An 11143-nucleotide genomic window follows, 5' to 3' on the forward strand; every position below is an offset into this window, starting at 1 on the left:
CCACTGAAAGGCAGAACTGCCCAGTGGTGGTCACGGCAGGTGTCCCCCACGTGGAATGGGGCCGGATGGTGGAAGGCGGAGAGACGATGCCCTCAGCTTCTTGCATTCACCGATTATGGGACCCTGGGGATGTTCCCCCAGGGGCACGTGAGGGCCTTTGCTTCTCAGGCACCCCTGACCTGGTCCAAGTCCCGATCACCCCATCAGCAGAGGAATCACCCCTCTGCTGTGAGCCACCCTTTCTCACCTGTAAATGGAGGTATGAACACTGGCCTCCGAAATTTCAAAAATTTTTAATGTTTATTTCTGAGAGACAGAGACAGAGAGAGATGGAGGGAGGGAGAGAAAGCATGAGTGAGGGAGGTGCAGAGAGAGAGGGAGACCCAGAATCGGAAGCAGGCTCCAGGCTCCGAGCTGCCAGCACAGAGCCCGACGCGGGGCTCGGACCCGGGAACCGTGAGATCATGACCCGAGCCGAAGTCGGACGCTGAACCGACAGAGCCCCCCGGGCGCCCTTTGACCTCTTAAATTTTAGGAAGAGAAGTGTGACTGAGTCTGAATCTGACGATGAGAACAGAGCTTACGTCGCAAGAATGGTGCAGAGAAGTTCTCAGACACCCCCTCCGGAGGCTCGTTACCAAGTGCACATTCAGAGGCCCGGCCTCCAACCCGGAAGCAGAACTTCCCAGCCCAGAGCTGGCAATGCACACTTTTTACAAACTCCGCCAGAGGTGACCAGGCGCACTAAAGCCCAGCGTCTGCCGTTGGAGGATTGCGGTCCCTGCCTGGGGAATGAGGGCGGCCGGCACACTCACTTGGTCTACACTAGGAATCCCTCAGAGTCCCCCGCCCTCCCTGGGCAGAAACAGGGACGCCCCTTGTCCCCTTGTGGCTCCAGGGAGACGCCCGTGAACTCCTACGCAGGCTTCACACAAGGGCATGTCACAGTCAGCTGGTTTGCACACAAGTCACGGCGCAGCCGGCTGTCCGCACTGCCTGTGGCCAAAGCCTCGCGGTCAGGCCGGCGTGGCCTCCGCCGTCACGGCCCAGAAAATCACAGAAATCACAGAAGGACGCACAGCGACGCCCGTGTGCGGAAAGAACCCTGCTTGTAGGTTTAATGTGATTGTGCCTTTTAACCGTCTCTCCCTCACAACGGAGGCCTAGGAGCGCTCCAGTTTCCATCGACACACCAGAGAGAGCCTTTCGGATTTCCTTTGATCTGTCACACGGTATTTTTGTCACCTTTATGTAGAGTGAACTTTGGAATCACAGACAGTTAGCCTCTTTGCAGGACGGAGATTTTAATAGCTTAGTAGCCGAGTGCTTTGGATTCAGGGCAAGAAACGTTTACCATCTATTTTTAAAGCGTACTTTCTCCTGGAAAATAATTTTCCGATGACTCAAGTTACGGATGTGCTTTGTAGAAGTTCTGGGAAATACTGAAAAATATAAACGAAGGAAGTCACACCTAGCTGGGGTGCCAGGCACGTCACCAGCCTCTTAGTGGCTCCCGCGGCTTCTGCCCCCGTGCACACGGTTCCTGGTGTCTCTGTTGGCTTGTCACGCGGTTCCTCGTGTCTCCGTTTGCTTGTCTGCTCAGTGCAGTCACTGAGGACCAACCCTGGGAGCCACGGTCACCAGCACAGGAGGCTGTGGGGTTTGGTGGCACAGGGGGGAGGGACAAAGGAAGAGACTGGAGGGGGGGTGAGCCAAGGGCCGTGGGCAGTGGGCAGGACTGGCGCAGTGGGGCGGGCAGGTGGCGTTTCAGGGGAGCAGGTGGTGGAAAGGAGCAGGGGAGGAAGGCACAGAGCGTCGGGGTGTCCGTAAACGTGCCTGCAGACTCGGGGACCCTCCCCCACAGCAGGTGGAGCCCACAGCCCCTCCCCCTGCACCCAGCTGAGGCTGGTCTCTCCCGGGACCCTCTCTGTGACCCTTGAGCCCCCAAGCGAGACGACACAGCTCCCAGGGAAAAGCACCAGCCGAGCCCACTCACCCTCCAGATGCACGAGCCAAACCAGCAGTGGCTGTTTTTGAATGAATCCCAGCAGCTGCTGGGAGCAGCGGAGCACGAGGTCCCACAGGCGGCCGGGTGGGGTCGGGGCCCGACCCCCAGGTGCTCGGCCAGGACCCTCCCCGCAGAGGGCTAGAAGTCACAGCGGCTGATGCTGGACCTCCGTCTGGTCATCGGACAGAGAAGCGGTTCCGAACTCAGGTTCTGCTGCTCACCACCGGAAAGTCAGCACCCGAGAGACAGTGAGTGACGTTGGGAGAGGAAAGGACACGTTTGCTGCAGCCGGGAAGCCGGCAACCTGGGAGGACGGTGGGCTCATGCCTCCGAGACTGCCTCCCTTGTCCAGGACGAGCCGGAGGGTTGGGAAGAGGAAGGCGCGGGAACAGGGAGGGGGCTGCGTGCAGGAGCGGGTGCCCAGGGGGTCACTCGTATGTCGAGGTGACCCTGAACGACGTGCTGGCATTCTTGGCCGTTTTTCAATGTGGTTGGGCCTTGTTGTCGTCCTTCACCTTCAAGGCCAGCGGTCTGCAAACCTCCAGCAAAGTACGTTATTTCTGCTACAGACCAAGGGGCTTGGGTCAGCGAGGAGGGAGTGTATGAGCTTGAAGTCAGTTCACCCTCTCAACCAGCAGAAGGGCTGTTGGCGGCTCTGTGCACAGGCGCCTCCCAGTGCTTTCCATGATATCACGTCTCTAATACCACCGCCCTCCCCCCCTTCCCCGCGCTGACCCGCTCAGTGCACTCATCAGCCCTCCGGGTTTGCCCATGAGGAAACCGAGGCACAGAGAGGTTAAGTAAATTGCTCAAGCTGCATTGCCGGTTAATAGGATTTGGGCCGAGATTCAAAACCCTGCTCTCCCCCTTACCCTCTGTCCCCCTCCATGGAAGCTTCTAGAATACAGATGGGGCGGTGTCTGTGGAGGTGGAAGGGCCCTTCTCTGCACGGCGGATCCGGCCCGTGGGGCTCCGGGACCAGCAGCAGCACCGGCACCGGGGAAGCTGGTAGGAACGCGGTTTGCATCCGTGTGGCAGCCTGGCTCTGGCCGCGGGCCGGCGCGATTGGTCTGCCCGACGCCAGAACCATGAGGCGCTGCCCCGTCCGCCCGTGTCGCTCCACGCCGGCTCCGAAGGGACACCGCTTCGTCTTCCCCGAGGACGGTCGTCTGCTCCTACACGTCCTCCTGGGAGACGGGGGGGGGGGGGGGGGGGGCGGGGGGGGGCGGGGAGGGGGGGAGGGCTGGCGGTGGGCAGGAGGCACCTGCTGGCCCCGCCTCCCACCGTCAACCCTGTGCGGGCTGCCCCTCCTTAGGGTCGCGCTTATCAGGATCAATGAAAGGAATATTGTAGCATCTGTGCTTTTGACACACCCTTCACTTCCTTCACCCTGTCCTGAGCACAGGACCTTTGCACATATTCTCAGGCCTCGTCTGTTCATTTGAGTCTTGCTTGCTGGGATCGGAGGAGAGAAGGCGTTAGCAGGGTACAAGAAGATGGCCTTAAGTTGAGCGGAAAAGAAGCCAACGCTTTCAAGGACTCTAAAGAGGGAAGGGCAGTTAGTAGCTGCGGGCTGGACGGCCCCTCCCGTCTCCCACACCCTCGGTGACTAGGACGGGACGCCGGCCAGCGTCCGAGTGCCAGTGTCAGCATAGAGGCACCTTGGGCAGGGATGGCTGGGCCCGGTGCACAGCGGTGGACACCCCCAGAGCCCGGCTCCTTCCCTGTCCCCAGACGGCGCGGAGCACTGCAGGCTGGCGGACCTACCGTTGTGCCCACAGACCGGCCACCGTGCCCACGGACCCTCCACTGTGCCCACAGACCAGACCCACTGTTGTGCCCACAGACCAGACCCACTGTTGTGCCCACAGACCCACCACTGTGCCCACAGACCCGCCACAGTGCCCATGGACCCGCCGCTGTGCCCACAGACCCACCGTTGTGCCCACAGACCCACCACTGTGCCCACAGACCAGACCCACCACCGTGCCCACGGACCCGCCACCATGCCCACGGACCCGCCGCTGTGCCCACGGACCCGCTGCTGTGCCCACAGACCAGACCCACTGTTGTGCCCACAGACCCACCACTGTGCCCACAGACCCGCCACCGTGCCCACGGACCCGCCGCTGTGCCCACAAACCCGCCGTTGTGCCCACAGACCCACCGCCGTGCCCACAGACCCGCCGCCGTGCCCACAGACCCGCCGCTGTACCCACATGCACAGAGACGCCCCTCCACATTCACGGCACCATCTATACAACCCAGCCCGAGAGGTGGGGTCTCTGAGGCGTTACGTGAGTTGGAAAAGAAAGCCACCAGGCCTCCCCACCGGTGACTGCTGAGCCAAGCGCAGTTTGGGACGGCCAGTGTCCGACGTCTGGACCGCGCCTTCCGGGCGCTCCGTCGGAGGCATTATCTACGCTTGAGGGGCAAGGAGAGAGACGCTTTTGCACCTGCAATTTTGTGGGAAAGGAAGGGCGATGATAAAGCCGAATAGTCTGGATTCTCCTAACCCGTCCCTACCCGCCCAGCCCGACAGCGGAGCGCTAGCCTTTGGTCCCGGGCATCGGCTGCTGCCACTGGGCTCCACCCGCCCCAGCCCTCACCACCCACCCCGCTGCGCACACCTGGCCTTCGGGGCTCCGGAGAGCATTCCAGAGTGCTCGCCACCGTGGCGGCGGGCAGGTGCGGGGCCCCCCTGGCCGGTAGCCTGCCTTGGTGCCATCCCTCGAAGACGTCTGACTTCGCATTCACCCGGCCACAGCGGCTCCCAGGGCGGCCTCGCTGGCCGAGCCCACCGGATCGGTCCGGGTGGCGGTCAAGGGAGGTGGGCAAATGCACTGTGCTCAGCCTCCTTCCTGAGCGAGGAGGTTGAGAGCAGTCTGAGGGCTGGGCAGGTGGAAGCCGAGGCTCGGTGGCCACAGATCCAACGCCCTTGACCTTCCGGTCGGAAGGGGGCACCGCCAGTAGAGCTCCAGCTGCGCGTGGCCAAGCAGAAAGAGAGGCACCGCGTCGCCAGCTCGGAGAACCGTGCAAGAGCAGAAATGCTGAATTTTATGTAAACTCTGCCAACGGCCGATTTTTAAAAATTAAAACAAAATTCTGCTTCAAGCCGTCGTGTGGGCCAAACGTAATGCGCCTGCCCGGTGCCGCAGAGGGGGGCCGCCTCGTGACCTTGGCATCGTGCGGTGGGGTATGAGGTCCCGCGGAGGCCCAGCCGAGACAACAGACCATTCGGGGCTGTTCTGGAGGGGCCGTGCCCTGGCTTCCCCTTCCTGCCCCGGGGCTGTCGGGACCCTGGGGCCTCCGTGCCAAGGCTTTCTGACGCTCCTGACTTCTTCCCCAGCCTCGCGGAGCCGCCTGTGGGCCAGGGGAGTCCCTTCGGATCTCAGAGATGTCCGCTGTGCCACCAAGTCCCCGAGGCACGGAGTGCGGGACCTCCTGGGGGCAGGCACTCGCTCTGGGACCCCTCCCTGCCTCGAAGCAGAGGGGACGGGCACGCAGAGTGGCCATCTCTGTCTCTCTTTCGGGGCCCGAGCCTTCTCAGCCCCTGTGACGTACGGTAGGCTCGCTGAGCTCTCCGTCAGCAACGCTAGTCCCCGCTCGGGCCGCCGCACGGGCCTGCTTCCGGAACAAAGAGCGTTAGACCATGAAGCAAGGCAGAGGGAGGCCCGGGGCCTCACTAGCAAGTGGGGGAGAATTGACTTTGGTGTTTCCACCCCTCCTTCCCCAGTCTGTGCTCGGCAGGCTTCCAGGAGGGGGCGCTGGGCTGGGTGACCGGACACCCTGATCATCTAGACGCCCTGGCTCTGCTTTTGCTGTGGGTGGAGGGGGCGGGTGGGTGCAGAGGCCCCCCGTCCCTACAGCCGCGAGGGCCTGTTCGGCCCCCAGACAGTGCACAAGCATGGGAGCCGAGCGGGACTTGCTGTCCTCACTGTGGGTGTCCACTGAGCGCCCACCGCCTGCTCTACCGGGACGGAGAAGGGGTGGCGAATGGGGGGGGGGGGTCCCTGCCCTCAAACTGGGAGGAGGAGGAGGAGGAGGGGGAGGAGACGGGCTCCCGGCTGCTGAAGCTTCCTGTGTCTGAGCACAACTCACACTTGAGGTGGAGGGTCACAGCCCAAAGGGGGGGTCTTCACTTCAGATCAGAGGGGGTGATGTTTGAACTTGACCTGAAAGATTCCCCGAGGGGAGTCGGCTCTCCAGGCAGAAGGTGGGTCTGTGTGAACAAGGGCATGGAAGATAGGAAAAGCCCATATTGTCTTTGAGAAATAGGGTGATAGCATAATCCATGAGAAAAGGCAGCGCAGGAGGTAGGAAGGGGAGAAGGGAGGAGGAGAGGGGAGGGAGGGAGGGGCGGGAGGCAAGGAGGGGAAAGGAGGAGGGGGAGGGAGGGGCAGGAGGCAAGCAGGAGGGGCAGGGGAGGGGAGGGAGGGGAGGGAGGGACAGGTGGCAGGGAGGTGAGGGGAGGGGAAGAATTGGAGGGTAGGAGGGGAAGGGGAGGGGAGGGGAGGGAGGGGAGAGGAAGGAGAAGCGGGGGAGAAGAGGGAGGGGAGAAGGGGGAGGGGAGGGGAGCAAAGACTCGTCCTCTGCCTGGAGTGCCCAGGGCCTTGGGAAGTCGGTCCTGTTCAAACAGGAATGCCTTTCCGGCAAATCCCCGCCTCCACCCAAAACCCACTGCCCCCAGAGTGGGGAGACTTCTCCAAAGTCTGTGGGGGCTCCTCCCGCCATGGGCACCAGGGAGTGTGGGGGGGGAGCCCTGGTACCCAGGGCGTTGCTGCCCACAGATGAGCTCTCAGCTCCCGCCTGCCCCCGTCAGTGGCCGTTGGCTGGGTCCTGACCTCGTGTCTTTGTTTCCAAAGCAGGGGCACCGTGACTCCGTCCCGAGTCCTCGGCGAGGGCACCTCGGGCGCACGCTGTGTGGCACAATGCCAGTGTCAGGATTCTGGGCACGGCAGCTGGCATTTGCTGTCTTTGGGCACTTTTCACCCTGCGAGGCTTGTCTCCCCGGCAGGATGCCCTCGGGGCCTGGCACACAGCAGGACAGAAAGGCAAGGAAGCCAGGTTTCTCCTGGGGACTTCTCTGTGTCCCCGCGTGTCCTTGACTCAGGATCCTGTGCTGCCTAAAACAAAATAATGTCCCTCGTTAACGGCCGCCTGAGCTTTTATTCATTGGATCTGTTCTCATTTAAATGTGACATTTGCCACCGATTTTTCTGTCTTGTACGAAGTGTCTCCAATAAACAGATGCATTTTAAAGAGCTTCATTCAGTGAGTCAAGGAAACAAATTAGCTTCTAGAATCCCGTTCCCCTTAACAGATGTCTAGAAAGTTCTCAGCACTTCCAGAAGGAAGTCTTCACGGGGACACTTTCCACTGATTCCGTTGCTGGGAGCTTGTCGTGTGCGAGAGGCAGGGATTGGCGGGCGGTGCAGCCTTACGTCGAGCGGGTGGTTCGGTCGAACATCGCGGGCTCGAGGGGCAGCTCGTGCGGGCATCCCAGCCACGACCCGGCCCGGGGTCGCCTGGCGGGACAGGCACGGAAACGAGGAAGGTCTAGCGAGGGAGAACTTAGTCGCCCCCGGGGCAGGAGGACGGGCCAGACCCAGGCTTCACGAGCCCGAAAGTGTCTGCAGCTCGGGAACCCTCCCTAACAAAGCAGGTCAAAGTTATGAAAACAAAATTAAGCACGAAAGTCAGTCTTTATTTAGAATGCGAAAATATATCACGGCAAATTGCAAGCACTCAAAACATCTAAACATTCTTTAATTAAGAAAGAAAGAGGGGTGCCTGGGGGGCTCGGTTGATTAAGTGCCGGGCTCTCGATCTCGGCTCAGGTCATGATCTCAGGGTTCGTGAGATCAAGCCCCGCGTCGGGCTCTGTGCTGAGAGCTCAGAGCCTGGAGCCGGCCTGGGATTCTGCGTCTCCCTCTCTCTGCCCCTCCCCCACTCACGCGTGTGCTCTTTCCCTCTCCAAATAGATAAATACACTTAAGAATGTTTTTAAAGCGACCACAGGTGTCACAAAATTTATAAAAATATTAACTTTTAAAAAAATTAACCACTGACCCACCTGCATAACATTTGATCTCTTTCTATTTCAACTAGTTTTATAAAATCATCGCTACAGAAAATAGAAGTCTTGTCAATCTTCCGGCAAAAGCCAAACTTTGGGTTTTGTTGGCTTCGTTTAGGAATGTTTTGGGGCGCCTGGGTGGCTCAGTCGGTCGGGCATCCGACTTCGGCTCAGGTCATGATCTCACGGTCCGTGAGTTCGAGCCCCCCGCTCTGTCTCTCTCTCTCTGTCTCTCAAAAATAAATAGACATTAAAAAAATTAAAACAAAACAAAAATGTTTAGTGATTTATTGCCCCGATCTCACAGGAGCAGCTTCCCAGTGTCAGGGGTCCAGAACCTGCCCTGCCCCCAGCCCTGTCCCCGGGAGGCCCGTCAATGCACTGAAGGCTGGGGGTCCCCTGTTGTCTGATGCGTGCCACCCTGCACAGGAGGCCTGCGGCCCCTGAGACGACCTGCTCATTTTGGAGCGAGGACAGCAGACCCCGTGGCTTGCTCAGGGTCCTTCGGCTTCTCCACAGCAGACTGGCTCCTGTCCCGAGGGACACCCCTTTCCTCTGTTTATGGGGGTGGAGGGGTGGGCGGGGAGCCCGGTGACGGCGACCCCCTTCCCGAGCCCTTGCAGAACCCACGGGCCGGCCCTGCACGTCCAGAGGAGTCCCGCGGCTGGGAACTGCGGGGCCCCTGCGGCCGCCCGCCTTGGAGTTTCAGGGAGGTGAGTCACTCTCGGGGACAACCACGCCCGTGTGTCGCAGCTCACCCCTGCCACTCTGAGTTACTGGGGGGGAAGCAGCTTAGCCTCTGATCTCTGTTTGGGTGCAGGGACATGTTCCAAGGGGGATCAGGTCAGCGTGGGGTGTCCCCTTGGCAGAGGGTACCCAGTGATTGGCTGTGTGATTGGCTGTGTTCTGGGGGAGCCGCCACCGAGAGCCCGGCAGGGTTTGCGGGCCGAAGGACGATTGCAGCCCGCTTGGGGGACCGAGTCCCGCGAGGGGAGCCGTCCAATCAAACATAAAACAACAGCCGACATTTGCACCGCGTGTCTACTCCGTGTCGGGTACTGTGCTAAGCACTCTCGACGTCTGTCCCCATCTGTTGTCACAGATCCAGCAAGTTCATGGGGGAATCACTATCCCCAGTTTAAAGGCAAGGAAACCGAGACTTGAAAAAACTCTATCACCGTGTGGTGTCACACGCGTGGCGGGAATTTGAGCCTGGACGTTGTGTTCCGGGACGTGAGCTCAGCCACGTGGCTGTCCTAACAAGCGCGGGGGTGACGTCACCTGCTATTTCCACGGGGGAGGGCGCTGGGCTTGAACTCCACCGGGAAGACCTGGACGGCCCGCGCACCTGACTATGGAAGGAGCTTCCTGCCGAGGCTGTTGGTTGTGTTTTGGGGGGGGCGGGCGCACAGTTAGCGGCACAGGTCCGGGGGTCCTGTGCCCGAGGCCTCAGTGGGCTGTGAAAGGCGGCTTGAGAAAGAGCTGCTGTTCGGCCCTGCTCTGCGGGGCTCACGGCTCGCCTGCCCTCGCCCTCAACCCGATGTCATGGTCTGGATGACAAGGCTTGATATTTTTCCGTTTAAAAGCTCTGTGAAAGGCTGGTCGTCGGTGTTTACTAATGCAAGAGGTCAGCAATTATATAGGGCACAAATGAAATGGCAATCAAATTAGAAACGTTAGGGGGCACCTGGGTGGCTCGGTCGGTGAAGCATCCAACTTCGGCTCAGGTCACGATCTCACGGTTCGTGGGTTCGAGCCCCGCGTCAGGCTCTCTGTGCTGACAGCTCGGAGCCTGGAGCCTGCTTCGGATTCTGTGTCTCCCTCTGTATCTGCCCCGACCCTGCTCATGCTCTGTCTCTCTCTCTCTCTCTCAAAAATAAACATGAAAAATAAAAAAAAAAAAAAAGAAAGAAAGAAAGAAAGAAAGGTTAGCTTCATTTCCTAGAAATGTCTGGTCCGGTCTGGGAAGAAGGGGAGCGTGTGACCCCTCGGACATCCAGGGAAGGGGGGTGTCCGGAACCAGGCATCCCCCCTCCTGCTCCCACACTGCTCATCTGTCCCGCCACCACCCGAGCTCACAGCCTCGGCACCTCTCCGCTGGCCGACTGCACGTCTGGGCCTTCAATGTCGCGGTCAGATTCCACCCATTCCTATAGCTTGACCGCCCCCACACCCGTCCCTCCAAACACAGGAACTCGTGTTCCCCAGAACCCCCGTGGGTCCCCCTGCCCCCGGCCCACTGTGGCCCCAGAAGCCCCACATCCTCAGGCCCCTGAGAATGGGAAGCGGCTTAGCCTGGTAACCATAGCAACCCCATTGCCACTGCTCCCACCTGGGACCCTTCTCCAAACTAGAATTGTGCCCGGACACCAGCAGCCGCTGTCCTCACCGCGCGCAGACCCTCTCTCTTGTTGTAAGGTGGGAAATCTTCCCGCGAAACTTCGTGGGCTTTTCTCTTTCCCGTCCCTGGGTGTGCGACCTTCATCCCAAGCAACAGCCTGCCTGGGAGCGGGTCAGAATGCTCCAGCAGGCGTGCGGGAAGAAAGGCCATGCTAATAGTCGGTTCCTGACAATCAAAAATATGATTATGCAGCAGGATAATAGCCTTGCGAGTCAGGTTATTTTCTTGAGAAGAAAATTTCCAAGCTCCCCTATTTCCTTTTTTAGTTAGCATATCACAAACCGATGTAGAGGCATTGGCGCATAAATTTCTGCTGTGGCTTAGAGCTTTGCCCACGTCCTTAATGAGATGTTAGCTGCATTCGAGAAGGACGCGTTGGCCCAGGGGAAGGAACGAAAGCCCGGACGAACATGGCGGAGGCTGGTACAAGACAGGGTAGTGAGGTCTGTGTCTCCCGATTTTCCATCTCCCAGCTGAGGCTTGGAGGGGCCAAGTGCATCAGGTACATCGAGGGAACACTGAGGACCTGGGTCCTTGCCCCTTAGGGACTGAGAGAACGCCCTGTTGGAGACTGTGGGGCAGACACGGAGAAGTAGGGACCAGCCTCTGGAGCGGAATGACACTAGATATCAATCCCAGGAACGTATCTGGGAAA

At 60.0% G+C, this 11143-nt stretch overlaps 1 long non-coding RNA gene across 4 annotated transcripts; it reads right to left on the reverse strand.

Moving 5' to 3' along the window:
• Window positions 1-449: 449 nt before the first annotated feature.
• LOC125159025 (uncharacterized) lies at window positions 450-7133 on the reverse strand. 4 transcript variants are annotated; one of them, XR_007149654.1, is made up of 4 exons: window positions 6853-7133; window positions 6110-6230; window positions 4639-5632; window positions 450-4464 (listed from the first exon to the last, which is right to left on the reverse strand). It is a non-coding gene; the product is annotated as an uncharacterized LOC125159025 (long non-coding RNA). The 4 variants fall into 4 exon arrangements; XR_007149655.1 differs by having other exon boundaries at window positions 450-2571; window positions 2881-4464; window positions 4639-6230; XR_007149653.1 differs by having other exon boundaries at window positions 450-1653; window positions 1997-4464; window positions 4639-6230.
• Window positions 7134-11143: the final 4010 nt, after the last annotated feature.

Source organism: Prionailurus viverrinus, unplaced genomic scaffold (assembly GCF_022837055.1).
Source record: "Prionailurus viverrinus isolate Anna unplaced genomic scaffold, UM_Priviv_1.0 scaffold_40, whole genome shotgun sequence".
Taxonomy (NCBI): Eukaryota; Metazoa; Chordata; class Mammalia; order Carnivora; family Felidae; genus Prionailurus; species Prionailurus viverrinus.